The 22,995-nt window shown below is 40.5% G+C and overlaps 1 long non-coding RNA gene across 2 annotated transcripts; it reads right to left on the bottom strand.

Annotated features, from left to right (window-relative positions):
* Positions 1-322: 322 nt before the first annotated feature.
* LOC144313741 (uncharacterized) lies at positions 323-19,317 on the bottom strand. 2 transcript variants are annotated; one of them, XR_013379375.1, is made up of 4 exons: positions 19,195-19,317; positions 18,350-18,579; positions 15,885-16,064; positions 323-809 (listed from the first exon to the last, which is right to left on the bottom strand). It is a non-coding gene; the product is annotated as an uncharacterized LOC144313741 (long non-coding RNA). The 2 variants fall into 2 exon arrangements; XR_013379374.1 differs by lacking the exon at positions 323-809 and adding an exon at positions 15,042-15,272.
* Positions 19,318-22,995: the final 3,678 nt, after the last annotated feature.

Genomic DNA, 22,995 nt, shown 5'->3' with positions numbered 1-22,995 from the left:
TATCACTTCGGGGGGCCTTGCCTTGCCCTCCACTGAGAAACCCTTGGCCATCAGTCTCAACATCTCTCAGCTTTTGTCCTCTTTTCCTCCCAGTTTCCTGGCATCAGCACATGCAGTGGCCTCTGCTGCAGAGGAGCAGACTCCTTTCCTCTCCTCCAGACTGAGGAGTCTCCATGGCTTAGAACCTTACCTTGAACTAAAACTCATCCTCCTTGGGCTCCACCAAGATCTTACTCTACCAGTCAAGCCCTCTCTTTGGGTCCACCCTCTCTTGAATCTTTGGCTTCTTCCCTCAGTCTATAAACATACATAACATTCTGCATTCTTTTTTTAAAAAAATTTTCTTTAATAAGAAAATTTTCTTAATCCAATGCCTCTCGAAGTTTTACCTTGTACCCCCTTGCCACCTAATTTATTTCATTTGTCTGAATTCTAACTGTAAAATCTTTTCAAAAATTTGAAGAAAGCTCAAGTCTATGATCTCCGCCCCCCTACCAACCAGCAACAAACTAACCACCAGTAATTAGTTTGGAGTTTCCTTCTAGAACTCTGTGCATTTATTCACTATAGAATATAGATTTATTTTGTGAAGGTTCATTCTGCCAAGAATTCTGTGCATATTGTTCCTCTCCCTCACAGATCAACTTGTTAGCACCATTTCTGTCCCTTTCTATCTTTTGTTGTTGTTATTGTTGTTGTTGCTTTTCCTGCATTGCAGGAGCTGGAAACCTTGAAAGTGTCCTTCCCAGGCTCTCTTGCCAGTATATATCCAGCTTAGCTTCCATGAGTTCCAGGCTCTTCCTTGATGTCTGGAAGGTGGAAGAGAAGCAGAAGCCATCACTGCTTTAGAAACAGGGACAGGTTACTGGGCAAATGTAGTTTCTGGGTGTCCTCCTGGGAATGGCCCATTGGGGTGCTATAGGCAGCTAAGACCGTTGCCAGCATTTTTCTGTGATCCTGAACCACCCTGACTTCCCAAGTGTTGGTATAGCTTTCCCTGACTTCGGCTTCTTTGGTCCTTTCAGCAGTTGTGTGTGCCCCTAGTCCCTTAAATTGAATGTTTTCTGGTTTAAGTAAACAGAGTGACTTCTGTGTTCTTGACTGAACTCTGACTGCTGGAGTATTATGTCCAGAAATTGTTTTAGGAAACAGACCCACAGGATGGGGCTCTAGGATTAGGTATTTAATCTAGTTGCATGGGAAGGCCGTGGACAATGGATACTGCCAGTCTGTGGCCTGGGGTCGCAAGCATTTTTTCAAATTATCACCTGAACTTTCCCAAAATAAGTCTCCAATAAAACTTTACATCCTAATCAATCACCGAGTTCTAGACTTAACTTTCCTAGTATCTCTAAATTCATCATCTTCTCATTTTTATAGACCTCCAGTCTATGTCAGAACTGGGGCTTTTGCCACCATGCTCACCCTCACCCCTAAAACTGGTCTCCTTTTCTTCCAATCCAGTATCAGCTGCAGGATAACCTGAACTAAGTCATTTCTATGCCATTCCACCAGTAGGTTTATGCATTTGGAAGAGTTCCTGTTCTTAATAAAGTTAAATCAGAAATGCTCTCGAAATGAAGAGTATATTAAAAGGTAGGCTTTGGGGGGCATGTGGTTGGCTCAGTGGGTTGAGCATTCATCCCACTCTTGATCTCAACTCAGGTCTTGATCTCAGACTTGTGAGTTCAAGTCCCACATTGGGCTCCATCCTGGGTCTGGAGCCTGCTTAAAAATAATAATAATTTAAAAATAACAACAATAAATAAAATAAAAATGTAGGCTTTGGGAGGCCAAATGTAGGCTGCTGCTGCAATACAACAATGTGATGGAGATGAAGACGGAAAGCTTGTGAGTGGACTGGTTGCTATGACTGCCCCACAGAGTAAAAGGAAAAAAAATTCAAGTTCAGGGCTTGGGCATGTCCACTGATGTCCTGGTCAGAAGACTGAAGAGCTTCTTTGCCCCAAAGGAGCCCCTGGTCTCCTGCAGCAGTCAGGACAGTAGGTGTGAAAATCAGGCCCAAAGTCTGGGCCTAGGGATTGCAGAATTACAATCCACATTGATTGCATAGCTTCTCTGGGTCTTGTTTACACTGAAGATAAGGAACTGTTCTGGAAAGAGTGGGAGCGCGGTTACAAAGAACCTGAATCTGCTTTCCCCTTGTGGAAAGCAGCCCCTGTGTCTGAAGAGAAACATCTTGTTGAAGACCTGCAGTGCCCTCATCTGAGATAATTTTCTTACAAGCAGATGCCATGGTATCCTTGACACCCACCCTTCCACCTCTAGGAACTCCAAGCCCGTTACTAGAGCCTTGGAAACTTTGGAAGGCAGGTAGAAATGCTTATTGTGAAGAGAGAGGACATTCTGAAAGATTTTGTGGACATGCCCATGGAAACCAGACGTAAATGTGTGGAGATGAATTCTGGCAGCGTCTGTGGCACAGCTTGTTCACCACTTTCATTCTCTTTCTGCTTCTTCACAACTAGACCACATTTCCCAGCTATCTGAGGGTGAGATGTGGCCATGCGACTGAATTTTGGCCAGTGACATATTGGCAGAAGCAGTGACCATTGCTTCCAGGATTGCACCATAAAAACATGCCTCAGAAGATTCCTTTGTTTCCCTCCACCTGTTGGCTGGATGCAAATGCCCAGGGTGAGCTTAGAATCCATGGGTGAAAAACGACAGAATCTGTCAGTGTGAAGCCCTGAATGACTGCATGGAGCAGATCTACCCTCTTTTTCACAGCTCATTGTATTTTATATGAGGAAAAAATAAACTTGCATTATTAAGCCCCTGAGATCTTGGGTTTTACTTTGTAATAGAAATAAGCATTTCCTTAACTAATATATTCACTTAAGAATGTATTTTGGAAATCTTTCCTAGCTAGTATATAGACTGACCTAGGTTTTTTTGTTTGTTTGTTTGTTTAGCTACTGCATAATTTTTCATAATATAGACATATTATCAGTTTTCAGTTTTTTACTATTAATGTTGGGGGGGTACCTGGGTGACTCAGTCAGTTAAGCATCTGACTCTTGATTTTGGCTCAGGTCACGATCTCAGGGCAGTGAAATCAAGCCCCACATTGGGCTCCCTGCTCGGCAGAGAGTCTGCTTGACATTCTGTCTCTCCCTCTCCCTTGCCCCCCTTTCTCTCTCTCTCTCTCTCAAATAAATAAATCATTACAAAAATAAGATGTTGGAATTAACACCTCTGTGCATGTCTCTTTGTATGCAGTGTTTCTTCATAGCATCTTCAAAGAAATGGAATCACTTAGAGAAACAGTAGGTTCATGTGAATTTTTTTGCTGATACTGCCATTTTGCCTTCCAAAGTGTCTGCATAATCTGTTCTATCACCAGCAGGACATAAAACAACTGTTTCTCTGGCTTCTTGATAACTTCAGTGTTTGGAATAATATTGTGAAAATATTAAGCTAATGTATTTTTCCTTTAAATTCCTTCCATAAAACATATTCCCTTGCAGACTTCCGCCTCTAAGGCTGATGCATGGGGCTTCGTGCCCTAGGAAAGGAAGGCAGGTATGCTGAAGGAAGTCATTAATCAATTCTGAACCTCATATCTGACTTTCCCGAATCAAACAAGTCTCTGAAGCCAGTTTGGCAAACTATTAATCTACTAATAAGAGCAAAGCCTAGAAAGCTATGTTATCAGTTAGCTTTGCTGCATGACCACCTACCCCACACTTAGTGCTTTTGAACAGCAAGATTTATTTGCTCTTGATTTGACAGGCTGGTGGCCTGTCTCTGCTCTGTGTTATGTCAACAAGGCTCACGCATGCATTTGGACCTTGGGCAACTAGGATAGCAGAGCCTCTCTCCATGTGTTCTCATCTTCCAGAAGGCTAGAGCAGGCTTTGCACACAGTAGAAGAGTTTACTTAGGAGCAAGAGAGGGCAAGCCCCAACGTCCAGGCACTTTTGCTTTGTTGCATTGGCCAAAGTTGCATGGCCCAGCTCTGATTTAAGAGGCAGAGATACAGACTCCATCTTTTGATAGGAGGACCTACAGTGCACATACAAAAATCACTGTGCCCACCTTGAATGCCCTCTCATAGGCCTTTACTCCTGATCTCCTTGTCTTCCTTCTTTCAATCCTTTCCTTCCAGGTCCTTGACCAGCCAACCTGGCTATTCAGTGCTATCATGAGCTCACGTAAATTCTCATCCTGGGCTACTTTTCTTTCTATGTAAAGTGGGTAAAGGGGCAATTACCAAAAGGTCAGCCCACTAGAAAGACTTTTCTCCAAAGACTCTCCTTTAAGGCTACCATTGAAAGTGACTGTGATACATCTGCTACCCAGTTTATCCATTTGATATTAGCTCAGAAAGCCAATCCATTCCATCCATAAACCAAGTTCAGGCTTTTCTTCTTCTTTCAGCATCTCTTCCTTTGCTCTATATGACCAAATATGTGAGTTCAGAGAGACATGCTGGTGCAACCATCATGTGGAAGAGGAGAGTCTTGACTAACTCCTCATGCATCTTTGTGGTACTGCTCACACTCAATCACTGATATAACATTTCCATCTTACTGTAGATGCTGGTGGGCCCCTCTGTCTCTGTGATCAGTGGGTTCAGGAGAACTCAGCTCATAATGAGCAGTTTCAGACACATGGCCACTTGATGCTTCATGGTAAGCATTCTGCCTTTACTGGGGCCCAGTAACACACCAGAAATTATTTCTAGAGAGACAAAAGAGCTATTCCTCTGGAGCTTGCCATAAACTCCACGTAGCATCTTTCCCACCACTAACCCTTCCAACATCACAGAGTCGGCCATAGTGAATGGCCCAAGTAGCAAGACTGCTTGTAGTGTAGCCTGGACCTGCTGCAGAACCCTTTTCTGCTATGAGGTTCACTCAAAGTTACTGGTCTTTTAGATCAGTCAGTACATGACCTGGGGCCATGTGCCTAGGTATGGAATGTGAAGAGGTCTACCAGGATAGTACTTACTTTCTTCTTTGTGGTAAGAGATGCAAGATCCAGTCTTTTAATAAAGGATGTCCTGGTACACCCCAACCCTTGGACACTCAAAATCTTTACCAAAGTGTCAAGTGTATAAATCTTCCTAGAGATTATCTCCAGCCCCATGGTGCACATGTGTCTTACCAAGGCATCCTGCTGCTAGCACTTCTTGTTTATCCTGTCTAAATCTGCTTAAGATGTAATCAATGTTATAGATTAGCTTTATGCTCTACAGGAGGTCTATGTAACCCAGATCTCTTCTGATTATGTTATGACAGCCAGTGGGTGCATTAAATTAGTCCTAGGAAAATGCTGTTGATGTGTACTGCCTATGCATTATATAAATATGTGTTATAAATCCATGTAATTACAAACTGTTTCAGATCCTCTTTTCTGATTGGGATAAAAAGGCGGGCATTTGCCAAATCAATGGTTGAATAACATGTACCTGAAACCATACTAATCTTCTCTAGATGAGATACCATGCTTGGCATGGCAGCTGCACTTGGGGTTACTATTTGGTTAAGCTTGCCACAGTCTACAGTAATTCTTCAGGATCCAGGCTCTGCAGGAGCCAGTCTGATAGATTAACTAGAGATATGATAGGAACCACCATGGCTATTAAGATCCTTAAGGTGGCACTAATCTCTGCCATTCTCCCCAGAATGCTATATTGGAGAGCAATATAACATTTTTTCACTTTCTTGACCAGGGAGTTAAGATCTATTTCAGAGACTTCCATATGACCTTCCGCACTATGGTAACCTACTCCACAAGCCAAGAATGCAATATGAGGCTTACCCCAACTACCGAGTATGTCTATCCTACCTATAGCTCAAGCACCCTGCATTTTCTTTGTAGATCTCATCACACTTGATCTTATTAAACTTAAATTTTTGTCAATCTGATGGAATAAAAATGGTCTCTCTTTGTGTGCATTTCCTGATTGTAAGTTTGATTATATTTTTACATTTTATATTGTAAGTAAATGTACAATATCTATACATCCTTTTCTGTGAATTGCATATATGCATTCTTTGCCCCTTCTTCATTGGGTGATATTCCTTTTCATATTAATTAGTAGTCATAATCTTAATTACACTAAACAAGGAATGTAATTATTTAAATGATTATAATTAATACAGTAACATATTTATATTACCTAATATATTGATTGTGAGTCATTTGTCAAAGATGACCTTCCTTCTGATAAATTGATATATCCTTATATATCCATCAAAAGGCAGCAGCAGCCTAACACTATGACACAATGCCTCCCATCATTCACCTCACTTCAGCTCATAAAGTAGACATTGTATCATCTCCCATTATCACAAGAACGGTGAGTACAGTACAGTATTTTTAGAGAGATAGAGGAGGACCACATTCCTATAACTTTGATTACAGTATATTGTTATGATTGTTCCACTTTATTATTAGTGATTGTTGTTAATCTCTTGCTGTACCTAATTTATAAATCAAACTTTACCACAGAAAAAGACAGTATAGATAGGGTTCAGTATTACCCACAGCTTCTGGCATCTCAGACTGGGAGTCTTGGAATGTATCCCTGCACATAGGAGGGATCACTGTAATGCAATGAATAATGTAATAGAATGTATAAGTAATCTATATATATTGCTAATGAATAATGAATGTATAGTTTATTTAATGTGGATTATGTGTAATATGATCATATTAATTGTATTAACACATACTAATCAATACATATTTTCATTTAATTTAACTAATAATAACATTAATATATGTTATTTTAAATAGAATTATTTTGATATAGTATTAATGTATTAATATTAAAAATATTTATTGTTTTCCAATATATGTTGCTAAATTTCTTTCACAAGAGTCAATGTTCATTGCTTTTATTTACCTAGCTTCTCAATATTTTTAAAAAATTTTATTTATGTATTTGAGAGAGAGAGAGAGAGACTGAGCACGAGTCAGAGGGGAGAAGCAGAGAGAGAGGGAGAAGCAGACTCCTCACTGAGCAGGGAGCCCGATGTGGGGCTAAATCCCAGGACACTGAGATCGTGACCTGAGTTGCAGGCAGGTGCTTAACCAACTGAACCACCCAGGTGCCCCCTTTAACTTCTCAATATTTTAATAAACCCCTAATGATCTGGCTTCTAACTGTAAAACACAATTGAAATTTATCTTGCTAAAATCTTAAATGACCTTCAAAGATTAAATCCAAAGATTTGTTTTTGATCATGCAGCATTTTACTCTTCCTGAAACTCCCTAATTTCCAGCCTTCAAGCTCATGCTTTCCTGCTTTTCTTCCTGCCTCTCTGCCAATTATTCATCACTCTGTATTCTCAGGCTCTGCATATTTTGGCCTCCCCTTTAAACATTTACTTTCTTCTGTCTTTGTTTCTGTCTTGTATTGTTGTACCTCATGCTCTTTTAGATGATTTCATCTAACCTCAAGTTTCAATACCACTTACACTTCTTGCAAACCAAATCTATTTTTGCATGCAAGACATATCCATCAGCGATAGTTTTTTTTTTTTTTAATCTGGCTCTTTCTGGACATCTCCACTTTAACACCATATGAGCATATCCAGTTCAATATGTACAAAATGGAAATCTCACCCCTTCACGCCAACCTTCTCGAATTGCCTTTCACTGGCTACACTTCTCACCTCCTGTTACCTGCTATTCATTCTTCAACCCCCTGCCATCTGGCATCTGCCCCCACCACTCCTAAATATATACTTTTGGTTGAGTTTCTAATGATCTTCTTGTTATTAAATATAGACTTGGAGTAATTTTCTTGTTGGTTTCTTAGGTTAATTTCTTCCTTCATGAAGAACTGTTTCCTTGCCACTTTGATGCCACACTGTCCTACTTTGGTTTGTAAATGTCTGACTGCCCTTTCTTGGAATCACTTGTCGGCTTGTCCTCCTTGACATAACCTTATACATTGAAATGCCTTGAAGTGTATTCCTCAGCTTTTTCTTCACGTTTCATTTCTCCCTCTGCAACATACTCCTTTTCCTTGACTCATGCTAGCTATTTCTTAAGTTATATTTCCAGCCCAGACCACTCATCTAAGTTCCAGAATTGAATACCTAATGGACATTTCTACATGGACATTTCACAGGTATCTCAGAATCAACAAACATTTAACTGAACTTCTGATCTTCCCCATCCTGTACCAGCACACCTGTTTGGTACTCACATAACGCTCACCACACTAGGTCATCTGCTCTAAGTTTCACTCCAGAGCCCTGCTAGTCATTCTGGACTCTGCTCTCCTGGGTAGTCTCAGCTTGTTACATTCTTGACTTCTTCTAATCCATTTTTCACTCTTAAGCTGCAGAATTTTATATAAATGAAAATCCTCTTATGTTCTCTCCTAAAAACACTTCAATGGTTTCCTATTGTATTTAGATTGGACCTTGCCATCAATGTAATTTAAAATGCTATGCATGGGAGCATCTGGGTGGCTCAGTGGTTGAGCATCTGCCTTTGGCTCAGGTCCTGATCCCGGGGTCCTGGGATCCAGTCCCACATCGGGCTCCCCACAGGGATCCTGCCTCTCCCTCTGCCTATATCTCTGTCTCTCATGAATAAATACATAAAATTTAAATAAAATGAAATAAAATGCTATGCATGACCCCCCTTGCACCTGCCCATGGCTCCAGCTCTTCAAATGGTCCCTTTCCTTTGCACACTGAGCTCCCTTCAGTTTCTTCATCCCACCAAATTCCCTTCTGCTTTGCAGCTTTTCCTAGGCCTGAAATGCTTCACTCTGTCACTCTTTGCTTAGAAAAACCTCTACTCCTTATTTAGAGCTCACTTCAGATGTCTCTTTCTCAAGGAAACCACCACAACTCCTTCAACCAAGTTAGGTCTCACTCACACACAGTCTCCTGGCTCTGCTGAGCTTTTCGTTTATCACATTACTCACAAGTGTTATAGTTTTCACAACTATAATTAATTATGCAGTAACATTTGCTTAATATTAATAATCCACACTAGACTGTAAACTTCACAAGGCCAGAGACTGTGTCCAATTCACGCATGCTTGGCACAGTGGCTGGCACATTGGAAATCTTCAATAAATCACTTATTAAATGAATGAATTATAATGTCCCCTGAAACTTCTTTTCCTGTTTTCTGTTTACATTGTGAAGACATCACCATCCACCAAGACTAGAAATCTCTGAGTGGCTCCTTGTATTTCTCTTCCACTCTCCATACCCTGTAGGGAATCAGCTGTCAAATCCTAGCCATTCTGTTTCAGAAATACCTCCCAGATGTGGTCTTTCTTTTCTGTCCCAGGACCACATATTGGTGGAGGCCAGCCTCATCCATCTGAGCAGCTGTAAGCCTCCCCCACAGGCTTCTTGGGGCCTGATCCCTCTCTGCCTTTCATCCTCCGGAGCACTGTTGTGAAAATATCAGTGGAATAGGGTAGCCTCCAGGTAGAGATGTTGGCTACATATGCTCTGTGCAGATCATTGTATTTAACAACTTAGAAAGGCAGGGAATGCTCCAGTATAGCTCCCTCACATCAACATCTGCCACTGCCCTATAAAACTCCTGTTCTAACCACCCTGATTTCTTGCCATTTCCCAAAATACACCTTGCCTTTTTTGTGGCTCCATGTCTTTGTGCAGACCGCTCTCTTTGCTTGGAATACTTTCCCCGAAACTATCTGCCTATCAAAGTGCCTGCTAATCCATCAAAACTCATCTGAAATGTAATTCCATCTTTGAATTATTTCCTTCTTCCCTTAGGAAGGGATAAATATTTCCTTTCTCAGTCCTCATTGCTTGCTTGCTTGCTTGCTTTCTTTCTTTCTTTCTTTCTTTCTTTCTTTCTTTCTCTTTCTTTCCTTTTTAAGATTTTATTTATTTATTTTAGAGAGAACAAGCGGGGAGGGGTAGAGAGAGGGAGAAGGACCTGAAGCAGACACTAACTGAACACCACTTTTTCTCCACAAAACTATAAGCTTCCTGATGGCAGTGCCTCAGACATAGACCTGGAATGTTGGTGAAGGGGAGAAATGAGCAGTTTCCGGGAGAAACTGCCAGCAAGGGGCAGAGTGCCAAAGCTGAGCTAAGGCCTTGGCTGGCCGAAAGTTGTTGTAAACCCCCAGGGTCATTCTCAAAACTTTCCTCTTTTGCTCTCCACTAGATAGGGTGGACATTTAAAATACTTGATTTCCAGTTTCTCTTGCAGCTAGAGATCAGTGACAGGACTGTCAGTGAGTCCTTAGGTGACGATTTGGTGGGGAGTATCTGGGCAAGATTTTGCTTTCTGAGTGGAAGAGACGTAGCTCATAACAACCTTTCACCTTCCTTCCTGCCTTGGGCAACTGGCAGAGCCTGCATGTTGCTCCCTGGCCTATGTAATAAAAACGATTGTGGTGAGAAGGGCCAAGTGAAAGCCCTTTGGGTTCTTCCTCTTTGCTAAAATCATAAACAGAAAGCACTAGCCCATCTCGGAGAAGCTGTAGGAATTGGTGCCTTCCTCAAAGTTTTGGAAGATGAAGAGGTGTTATTTCTATTAAATGCCATTTGGTTCAGCTATGGAGCCTTTCAGAAGAAAGATAGGCCTTGAAAGATGACAGTGTATTATCCAAAGGCTAATTAGTATCTCTAATTAGAATTGCTTTTCTAGTTATGATCTTTCACAGTAGCAAGTCAACACAGGCCTGGGTACCTGGTATGCTGCTGTTAATCTGGAAAATGTTTTTTTGTTTCTTTGTTTGTTTTATCTCTGACTCAATAAGCAGAGAAAACTTCCAGGGGCAGCAGGATTCTTTAATTATGTAAACTCACTTCCTCCCTGGCCTTCGAAGGAGTCCTCTGGGAGCTTGATATTCCTACTGTCTATACAACATCCTTCTTGTCCACTATTTTGAGGACATCTATATGGATAGGATCTGATGACCTAGAATTAGGAAGTTCTTCAGAGGTCCACCTAAGATAAATATCTGCTAAAGTGGGGGAGATAAATCCCATAAAAATATGGAACCCCTTACCAGTAAAAAAAAAAAAAAAAAAAAAAAAAAAAGGCACAAGTCTTGATAGGACATCGTAGATTTTAGAGGCTACCGCCTTAGTCCATTCAGGTTGCTATAACAAAATGCCAGGGCCTGAGAGGCTTATAAGCCACAAAAAACTATTTCTTATGGTTATGGATACTATGAAGTCTAAGATCAAGGCATCAATAACATGGTTGTATTCTGGTGAGAGACCTCCTCCTGGTTCTTAGCCTGCATTTTCTCATTGTGTCTCCGCGTTATGGAGCATGGGAGCTCTCTGGGATCTCTTTAATAAGGGCACTAAATCTCATTCATGAGGGCTCTGCATCTCATGAGGCCCCACCTTTCAAAGACCTTACCTCCTAATACCATCATTGTTGAGGATTTCAACATATGACTTTGAGGGGGACACAAACATTCAGACCATGACAGCTACCTATATCACATTTAGGTGTCTTTCTGCAGCCCATATACTGTATAAATGTAAAAGTTGCTATCTTTGAGTGTGACCCAGAACAAGAGAACTCAATATGGAGACTGAAGTCAACCATGATTGGGTAATAAGTTTTAGAGCAAAATTATGGTATATTACATTAGTTACAATTTCTGTTTTGAGAAAACAGCTCTTGGCTTGCTACTGAACCCTGGTAGATACTGAATGCCTGACCACGGGTCATGTGACACAATTACCCATGACCAAACGATTATTCCCAATGCACTTCTCCATACGTTTGAGGTGCCCCAAAACACCCCATTATCAAGTGCAAGTATCAGATATTTAACCCAAACCAAGCAGGTCCTGTAGACACAAATGAATTGCATGCATTGGTAGCTTATGATTCCAGCAGACCTACTCCTGTCCCCTGCCACTTCAATCTCCAAACACAGAGGGCCTCATGGGCAGTTTGTTATATTCAGTTGACTGATGGGAAATTTTTGAACCTGGATTACAGAGGAGTCTGCATAGTCTGCTAGCACCAGCTGAAAGACAGCTGATGTAATGTCACAACCTCACTGCAGGATTTTGGTATGGACTTAGAACTAACAATATAGGTATTATTTCCATAGAATGTTTGTGTCCCTGCAAAATTCATTTATTGAAACCTAATCCCCACTATGATGGCATTTAGGGGTGGGTCTTTGGGAGGTGATTAGGTAATGAGGGTGGAACCCTCATGAATGGCATTCCTGCCCTTCTAGAAGAGAATCCAGAGAGCTTCTTCACCCCTTCCACCATGGGAAGTTACAATGAAAAGATGGCCATCTTGAACCAGGATGCAGGTTTCACCAGACACCAAATTTGTCTGATTCCTTGACCTTAGATTTCCCAGCCCCCAGAACTGTGAGAAATAAATGTATTTGGTTAAGCCACTCAATATATGGTATGTTGTTACAGCAGCCCAAATGAACAGACACATTGGTCTTCCTAAAGCCAGAGTAAAGGCGATCCTCATCATTAGTGGATTCCATACTGGTGCATTTGCCAACTTGCTAAGATTTATTTGTAACCATGACATTAATACTGACAGTACTTTTATAGACATTTGGGGAAATGCACAAAGTGGTGAAACATTTGAGTTGCCCTGTGCACGTTTCCAGCCGAAACTGAACAAGTCAACACTATTTTCTTGTTTCAGCCCTCATACTGAACAAATGTCCTTTCTGTGATCTAAGTAGAGCCACCACGTTTTTCACATTCTGTGCCTTCTGTTGTGATTTCACTGTTTGAAATGGCTTCCTCTGTAGGGCTGAAGTGCTGGTAATTGTTCCTAAGCCTAAGAAGGCCATGATGTGCCTCAGGGAGAAAATATGTGTGTTAAATAAGCTTTGTTCAGGCATGAGTTACAGCGCTGTGTCTGTGTGTTCAATGTTATGGAATGAACACTATGGCACATCCAAAAGAAAGGACAAGGAAATTCTCTGATGTCTATGTCAGGCCACTCCAGAAAGTACTAAGGTAGCATCTATAGCACATGATGAAGCTATGGAAAAGGGGCTACCTTTGTGGATTCGAAGATATCAACTGATTTTTAAAAACAAACAAACAAACAAACAAACAAACAAACAAACAACATAGTAGAAACCATTGTTGTGAGGCTGAAAGCCAAAGAAATCCACAGTCACATTGCCCAGAGTCAGGAAAATGTTACTCTTCTGGGCTAATTAATGCTGGCTCACATATTTCAAAAAGCAATACAGCATGAAAAATGTTAAACTTGCAGGAGGGGCAGGTTCTGCAGATCAAGAGGCTGTGGGAGAATATTTTGAATACCTGCTAAGTGTTATACAGGGAAAGGATTAGAGGCAGAAGAACAGGTTTCTAATGCTGAAGAAACTGGCTTGTTTTACAAGGATATTGCGAATGAACCTATAGAACAAGTGGAGTTTTGGTTGATGAAAATGCTATGAACAAAACCTCTCAGGAACCTAACCCTGTATTTCCCCCCTTGCAGCCCAGTATTGGCTAATTCAGCATTAGTGGTGACTTTATCAGAATTACTCTAAATACTGTGTGCTCCCAAATAGTTGACTGTATATGGATTGGAGAATCAAGAGGTGGGAGTAAGAGTAGCACCTCTGCTTGAATATTCAAGGACTCCCTCCAACATTTTTGTTACAATCTTCATAATCCTAGGCTCTCATGGTTTAGGAGTCAAAGACCCAAGGGATAAATTTTTCTGCCAGATACAATGATACTCTCTCAAATATCTTTAAGAGACTTTATCAGTCACTGCTATGTGTTTGTACTGTGGTGTGTTTGTGTGTGTGCAGGTGTGTGATGGACGGGGTCAAGAACACACAACCATTTGTTTCTCACCTCCCCTGAACTAGTTTCCATGCCCATTACTTGACTGTACTGAAAGTGCTTGTCAACTTCACCAGTGCCCTCTGCATTGCCAAATCCAACGAATGGGTCTCTGGCCTCAAATATCTCGAATTCTCAGTTGCTTTTGACTTAGTTGACCACTAACCACTTTTACAAACTCTTCTCTCCAGCTCTCTGATACCCTATCTTCGTTCTACTTTTTCTCCTATGTTATTAGCCTCTCTTTTTAAGTGTCCTCTGCTAAGTTCTCTTTCTCTGCTCAATTATTAACCTTTGACACCTGATCATCCTCAAAACTTGGTCCTGGGTCTTCTTCTCTTCACTATCTTCTATATTCAAATATTCTCATCCCCTCTGATATCTTCACATACAATTTATATGCCACAGCTCCCATTAATAGCTTCAGCTCAAATCTCTCCTCCTAACTCCATGGTCACATATTCAACTGCACACCTAACATCTCTACTTGCCTACCTCATGGATATCTTTTAAGGTCCATATGAATTCCTGATCATCACGCCAAAGTGCTGGTTTCATCTCCAATTCCATTGCTGGTTCTCTCCTTATATTAACAAATAATAACACATTCATTCTGGAACCAGAATTAGAAACCTAGAAATTACTCTTGACTCTTCTATTTTGCTCATCTCTTGCCTCCAATTCAATCCTTCAGAAGATTCTACTTCTAAATATGCTTCAATGCCATTGACTTTTCTCCATATCTACTATTCTGCTTGTCCACTTTCAGCTCTGGGTTCCCCACATTGGCAGGGCTCCAGGATATATATATTCTACACTGTGAATTTATGATGTAGGTGCAGTTATGCACCTGAGAAAATCCATAGGTGAAGACTAAACAATAAGAAGTACATAAAGGGATCCCTGGGTGGCGCAGCGGTTTGGCGCCTGCCTTTGGCCCAGGGCGCGATCCGGGAGACCCGGGATCGAATCCCACATCGGGCTCCCGGTGCATGGAGCCTGCTTCTCCCTCTGCCTGTGTCTCTGCCTCTCTCTCTCTCTCTCTGTGACTATCATGAATAAATAAATAAAAATCTTTAAAAAAAAAAAAAAAAGAAGTACATAAAAAGAGGCTAAGGAGGGTTTTCTCCCACCCTATGTCTTATCTCCAAATACCAATAATTGAAATTAATCTAATAAATCTAATATAATCCATTTAAATACACATGTCTTCTTTCAACATCTTTTATAACTTGTATGTGTGTGGCAGGGTGAAGGTAGGACATGGTCAACTGGAATTTTGACTTCCAAAAACAAAAACAAGAAAAAATCTCACAGGCTCAGAGAACATTGTTCTTATCATTCATGTTCTTCTTCTGAAAAACCAGCAGAGGGCGAACAAGATGGAAAAGAAAGCAACTGAAACCGACAAGGCTGACGAGATGTTTTTCATGCACTTGTCCAAGTTCACACAGAACCTAAGTGGCAAAAATGAATCCTAACTTGAGGACTCAAAAAAGGAGCAAAGGCGGTTTGACTTAACAATGTATTCACAATGTCTGTAGATTTTAAAAGGAAGAAAATCAAAAGAAATAAATTATACTTTATTTCATAGGCCCTAGATTCAAAATGAAGACACATAGAAGTATTATGGAAAGAAAAGATAAGAATTTCATAAATCTTGATGTTAGGTAACTGTGAGAGTGTTCTATTAAAAATTGAAAATATATAATGTATGGTTTCTGCCCAATTTTGTTGCCTTATGGGTCTTCTGGGGGTACACACTATTTATATTATAATTTATATTATAATTCAATGTGTCAAAGATTAGTTACAGTGGTCTACCCTTATCCATGAAGGATATGTTCCAAGATCCCCAGTCAGATGCCAGAAACCATGGATAGTATAAAACCATATATATATTTTAAACTTGATCATACCTATGTACCTATGATCAAGTATAATTCATAAATTAGGCAAAGTAAGAGATTAACATCAACTAAATAAAACAGAATAATTATTACAATATACTGTAAGAAAAGTTATATGACTGATCTCTCTCCGGAAATATCTTGTTGTATGATACTCACTCTTCTTGTTGTGATGATATGAGATGATAAAGTGCCTGTGTGATGAGGTGAAGATGATAAAATGCCTGCGAGGGCTTGGGGACACAGCGTTAGGCCACTATTAACCTTCTGATATAATACATCTGACAATACATTGGAAGGAGGATCATCTGTTTCTGGGCTGAGGTTGACCTCAGGTAACTGAAATGGCAGAAAGTAAAGTTATGGATAAAGGGAGACTAATGCATATTCACCTATTAGATAAAAAATTTTGTTTTTAATTATAAAACCTAGTTTGGGCAAAAGTCTGGGGAAATTAACTGTCATGTACCATGTTGGCTAGAGTGTATAATGGTACAACTTTTGGAGAACAATTAGGCAAATCATATCCCTATGTGAACATCCCACATGAGTATTCTTATATACATATTTTTGCTAGTGTATCTTATAAGAGACGAGTATACATAAGAATGCTCATCACAGCATTCTTTGTACTAGTTAAACTTTAAAAATAACTTGAAACCATACCAAGGGCATGATTGAGTAGGTTATGGACACAGTGCACTTGCTATGCACTAGTACTGTTCTTCATGCTTTACCTGCTTCAATTCATTTAATCCTTTTAAGAAAGCACTTTATTACAACACGTTTTATGATGAAGAAATGAAGACACAAAGAAGTGAAGTAATTTGGCCATATTCACACAGAACCTATGTGGCAAAAATAAATTGTAAACCCAATAGGTCTATGCTCTTAATCCCTGTACTCGACTGCTTCTCTTAAACTGTGCTGCTTTAAGAATGACAGTTTGTATTAAAAACCTAAACTGGAGCTCCCCCTAGGGAGCTATAAAGTCACTTAGAATGATCTTGAAGATCAAAACTAGGCAGAAGCTAGTTTTTTGTGGAACTGCAATTGATTGCCTAAAAATTCTTAGGTAGTGACTCTTCAGATCTAGATTGGGGTCAGCAATACAGAGTCACTTATTGGCCTAACAACCCCCTGAATCAACAATTTTATGTCAACTGCTGATTCCATACTAGATAGTTGGGGAGGTGTGTCCACATGTAAGTGTCAAATAATGCAAATAATATAATCCCAATCTGATTGGTTTAACTATGCAAGCCATGGAGCTTGATTCCTAAGTGTTATTGGAATTCCTTAATTAATGTAAATAAGTGATGAATATTCTACATTCATGAGCAGTCTTTTCTTTTTTCCTTTTCCGTCCATTAACTCGGCCATTGTGATGGTGGTGAGACTTGCCATTTTGAAAAGCTTTATTTGCTACAGCAGAAAAGATGGCTGCTTTGGAAAGTTGACCAGTAATGCGTGGCCCATGAAAGGGGTCATTTTTCAGAGCGGTAGCTCTGCAGGTGAAAGTCTGATCTGCCTTTTGGGGGGGTAGCCTTCTCAGTAGCACTCCTGTGTACTTATGTCTTATGTTTTGAGGTAAAATTGCTCTTTCACATTTTATAAATTCATCCCTTACTTTTCAGCCTTATCCTTGTATTATCCCAACACGCTCCTCCAATCTGGTTTTGTTTTGTCTTAGCTTCTCCCCAAACCTAATCTAACAACTCCTGGAGTATGGGAAAGAGAGCCAACACTAATAGACATCTACTGAGTAACAGGCACTGTGTGAGGTGTTTTTCATACATTTGTCACTTCATTCTCCCAACAATACTTCAAGATAGATCCTATGACCCTCATTTTCCCAGTGAAAGAACAAGTTCCAAGAAGCTCAAGGCTAGCCTCAGGTCATGCCACATGCAAGTGACATAGCTGCGGTTTGACCCTGTATCCACTGGCCTCCATTCCGATAAGCCACGCTTCCTCACAAAATGTATTTCTATTTCTCATGTTTATATCATTAGCTCTCTGGATCTTTCCAGAGTGAATTCTTAGAATTTACAGAGCAATGAAGTCCAGCAGACAAATGTTAATCTAACCCCATGCTTTTTTCTAAGATCGTGTTTAGGGTCAAAATAGAAAGCTGAAAAGTTTTCCAAAGTTGAAGACTTTCCTAATACAAGGACTACGGCTTTATTCTCTTTTAGTAAGGGAATATTTATGTTACAAGATGGATTCTAAAACAAGAACATTAAAGAAAGAATGGAAGTGGCAATTGTGGCTCAAGGCAGAGGGAGGGGGTGCTGAAATCTCAGTTCCTTGCCTGGTACTTTTTTTTAAATAATAAATTTATTTTTTATTGGTGTTCAATTTGCCAACATACAGAATAACACCCAGTGCTCATCCCGTCAAGTGCCCCCCTCAGTGCCCGTCACCCATTCACCCCCACCCCCCGCCCTCCTCCCCTTCCACCACCCCTAGTTCGTGTCCCAGAGTTAGGAGTCTTTATGTTCTGTCTCCCTTTCTGATATTTCCTACCCACTTCTCCCTTCCCTTCTATTCCCTTTCACTATTATTTACATTCCCCAAATGAATGAGAACATATAATGTTTGTCCTTCTCCGATTGACTTACTTCACTCAGCATAATACCCTCCAGTTCCATCCACTTGAAGCAAACGGTGGGTATTTGTCGTTTCTAATGGCTGAGTAATATTCCATTGTATACATAGACCACATCTTCTTTATCCATTCATCTTTCGATGGACACCGAGGCTCCTTCCACAGTTTGCCTGGTACTTAACATTCCAGAAACTCTTGTTTTGATCAATCTTCCCTTCCCTTGGAACGTGAATGGTTTTTAACCTGCAGGTGGAACTCTGTTGATCTCAGGAAGGGAAGACCCACCAACACATCCTTAAGCAGGATGTGATAATCTAAACAGAAGAAAATCAGGGCTCTGATGCTGACAATACTGCAACACTCACGCAGCCATATTTGCCTAAGTTCAGCACTTAAGACTGGGAAAGGAGCACTATGTATCCCAAATGTAATAGAAGTGTAGAGATGTGTTTTTTGGAAAGAAATTAATAGTTCTTTAAAATACAAGGCTCTCAGGGTAATCTAACTTTTCAAGTCCTTTTTTTTTTTTTAAGACTTTTATTATTTATTTGACAGAGAGAGAGGATAATCAAGGGTAGAGGGGAGGCAGCGGGCAGAGGGAGAACCAGGCTCCCCTATGAGCAGACAGCCAAATGTCGAGCTCCACGCCAGGACCCTGGGATCATTACCTGAGCTGAAGACAGACCAGACACTTAACTGACTGAGCCACCCAGGCGTCCCTAACTTTTCAAGTTCTAAACAAAATCCTTATGACCAATCATCCCAGTCAGGAGATTGCTGCTTGCAGCTTTAACATTAATGATGGGCTGAAGGATTCCCTAAGTCTCTGCTGGAATATGAGCTTAACAAAATACTCACAGTAATGGTGGCTAAAGAGACTGGATTTTTTTCAGTTCCAAGATCACATTATTTTCTTTGTCTTTTCCTTAAAAATAACTTCTATTGCCTTTGTTGTTGTTAATAGAGGTGATGCATGTCCACTGAGAAGAGTGAAAAATATCAAATAGGATACAGACAAATACAAAAATTACATGAAGTACTGCTGCCTACAGATGAGTACTCAACATTTTGGTGTCATCTTTCTAGGTCAATGTGTCTGTAAATGCACTTGTAGGCTTTTGACTTACTTTTTAAAATTGGGATTATGCTGAGCATACTATTTTATTAGTAGCCTTTTTCACTTAATTTGCTGTGAACATCTTCTTATGCTAAGTACTCTCCTCTAACATTAAAATAATCAATGAAAAAATGGCAAAATGAAACTAAATGTTTCATTTTTATGATGTGAATGAACATCATCCATATGGGACCAAACCTCATCTGAGCACCATAATCTTGACTATATGAATCAAGTTAACTGAGCTATGTCTCATTTTACCAGCCTAAGGTACAAGATGAAATCGAATAACTCTTAATAGTCTAATTACATTTCTCTGAACCCCATCTCACCAGTTGAAGAATTTTTCTGCTCTTCAAGAGTCTTTTCTCCCATTATAATTGAAAGAACCCCAGGAATGCTTCAGGCAAGAGATTAGTCCTGGCTAGCACTGATTCGGATAATAAAAAGCAGAAAGCTTTGGGCACCTGGGTGGCTCAATGGTTGAACGTCTGCCTTTGGCTCAGGTCATGATCCCAGGGGCCTGGGATCCAGTTCTGCATCAGGCTCTCCATGAGGAGTCTGCTTCTGTCTATGTCTCTGCCTCTCTTTCTGTGTCTCTCATGGATAAGCAAATAAAATTTTTAAAAAGAGAGAGAGAGTTTTTTGTTTTAAAGCACAAAGCTTTGAATTATCTGAGGATTGCTAGCTGCTATAACAAATCCCCAAATTCAGTGGCTTAATACAAAATAAGGTTATTTCTCATTCACTTAAGAGTTCAAATATATGTCGGGAGGTAGATGGTGGGGAGCAGCTCTGTTTTTAGTCATCTTGGGCATTGATACACAGACAACAGAATGGAGAATGCATGGAGGAGCACACAAGAGATCCCCATGGGTCTATCACCATAATCCACCAGCCAGAAGTCATGACAAGGTTATTGCTCACTGCCAAGCAGGCTAGGAAATGTGGTCCGACTTATACACAGAAAGAAGAGAATATGAATCAATATCTGCCATCTTCTACTCTTGGCACCAAATACTCATTTGCAGTCTTTTTCCTACACCATGAAACACACCCACCAATCTCCCCAGGGTTGTTAGAGGAATGTGCCACCCAGAGACTTGCATGCAGCTCATACTCCAAAACTTTGTTCTGATGTACAGTTTTCCTTTCAGATTTAGGTGGGACTCTTTGTGATCTGGAGAGCTATAAATGAAAATATAAATTATCTCACCTCCTTTTCTCCCATAAACACACACAACATACAATGGTGAAACAGAGATATGCCAACCACACTGAAAGCTCCCACTTGGGAATGTGAAGAATGACAGACAGCTGTCAACTACTAACTCATGGCAGTGATGATACTTAGTGGGCAGGCTTTGTAACAACACCTGCCCTAATAGTGGAAAAGTTTCTATGATTAGACCCAAGTCCACTAAATGGGAGGAATTTCCTTGTCCCTGTTCTCTACCTGGACTGGGCATCAGGGAAAATATCCTCTTGAATGACTGTAGCAATCATACCCATCACTTGCTGCCTTTGCAATCATGGCCAATCAAGGGATGTTTTCAAGTACCAGCCTCTTTCTAGGTGAAGTTCTTGGTGTGTTTGGACATGTAATTCCCTCAAAAAATGTAGCAAACTTCTGGTCCATTTCTTTCTCAAGATCTAATTCTCAAGACTCTTATTTGGCTTTCTTGCCTCCATGTTTCTCTAACCCCTACCCTCACTGATCTTTGCAACAGGGTTGAATCCCTAAATTCAGTTAAGAAGACATGAGCCTTTTTCTCTCAAAAAATTTTTCCATCTTATTTGCTACTGGAGTCTCAAGGCAACACGCTTTTCAACTTATGTCTTCCTTTGGCTGTCATCAAAGCTTTATTGACCTTGTTGTCAATGCTCAGATGGCCTGGACTATGATGCCTTTTTTATTCTTGTTTCATATAGACAGGCCCACTGGAATGGGGCATCTTTCCATAAGGATGTTTTCATTTATTTGGCCAAAATACTTGAAGTGCCTTCCATGTTCCAGGCACTGGGCACAGAGATAAATATGACACAGTGTCTGATTCTGGGATGTCCAAAACCACTTTGTTAAATTGAAAGCAGGCACAAGGATGGAATGGGAGCACAGGGAAGGAAAGACAGGTGCCTGGGAAGATCAGAAAAGGTCTTTCAGAGGAAGTGACATTGAAATTAAGCTTAAAAATTGAGTCAAAGTTTTCTAGAAGTTCACAGGGGCAAAGGCTTTTCCAGTCTGAACAAACAGTATGTACAAAGTACCAACAGTCAATTACAGGCAGCTTTTATCTTTCTCCTGACAATTGCTCAAAGCTCAGATTCTAAGTACTAAGTGCTCATAAATTCTTTTTTTGATGGGCAGTCTACCTCAACTCAATGTCTCCATTGGTTGTATCTAGTATCTTGGAGGCTTTCCTTATACTCTCCTGCATGTACACTTCTAGAATTTGGTTAAAGGTTCTAGCAGGGCCATAGACATTTATCCACACTTGACTGAAGAAGTGTCTTCCTAAATCTGGAAGGTCAGCCTGCTCCATCCTGCATCCATCAAGTAGGCCATTTTAGGAAGGAAGCATGTATAGTAGTGATACAGAAAGGGTACTTACTCAGATCAGTATAATCAGCCCTAAAAAATCATCAGAGGTGACTGATGTTAAGACCACATCGCCCTTCCAACCAGCATCCTGCTTTGGCTTTACCTATATCCACTCTTTTTTTTTTTAAGTTTATTAATTTTTTTAAAGTAACCCCTACTTCCAACATGAGGCTTGAACTCACAACGTCGAGATCAAGAGTTGCATGCCCCTTCAACTAAGCTAGCCAGGTGCCCTTACCTATGTTCACTGTTTCTAACAGATAATTTTTTTAAAGATTTTATTTATTTATTACTAAAGGCATAGAGAGAGAGGCAGAGACATAGGCAGAGGGAGAAGCAGGCTCCTTACAGGAACCTGATGAGGACTCCATCCCAGGACCCCAGGATCATGACCTGAGATGAAGGCAGATGCTCAACCACTGAGCCACCCAGATGCCCACCTATGTCTACTGTTAATGGTACAAAGTTGAGGATATCTCTTCCAAAATATTCTGTAAAATGCCTATTGCCTGGCAAGGAATATCTCACTTTGAGTTAGACTAAGTTAGTTTCCCCTTCAATGGAAGACATTTTGCTTATGTCTCTGCCTCTTCTTCTTTAATGGCAGCAAGAAGGGTGCTTTACAGCTCTTTTGAAAGAGAAAGAATCTGAAAGGGAAATAGGGTGAGGGGTCAAAAGGTATAAACTCCCAGGTATAAAATAAGTAGGTCCTGGGGATGTAAAGTACAATATGATTACTCAAGTTAATAATACTGTATGGCATATCTGAAAGTCGCTAAGAGGGCACAATTTTATTTTATTATTATTATTTTTAAGATTTTATTTATTTATGATAGACATAGAGAGAGAGAGGCAGAGACGCAGGCAGAGGGAGAAGCAGGCTCCATGCCGGGAGCCCGACGCGGGACACGATCTCGGGACTCCAGGATCGCGCCCTGGG

Source organism: Canis aureus, chromosome 5 (genome assembly GCF_053574225.1).
Source record: "Canis aureus isolate CA01 chromosome 5, VMU_Caureus_v.1.0, whole genome shotgun sequence".
Classification (NCBI taxonomy): Eukaryota; Metazoa; Chordata; class Mammalia; order Carnivora; family Canidae; genus Canis; species Canis aureus.
The sequence above is the reverse complement of the archived record's forward strand: the minus strand, read 5'-3'. Positions and strand labels throughout refer to the sequence as shown.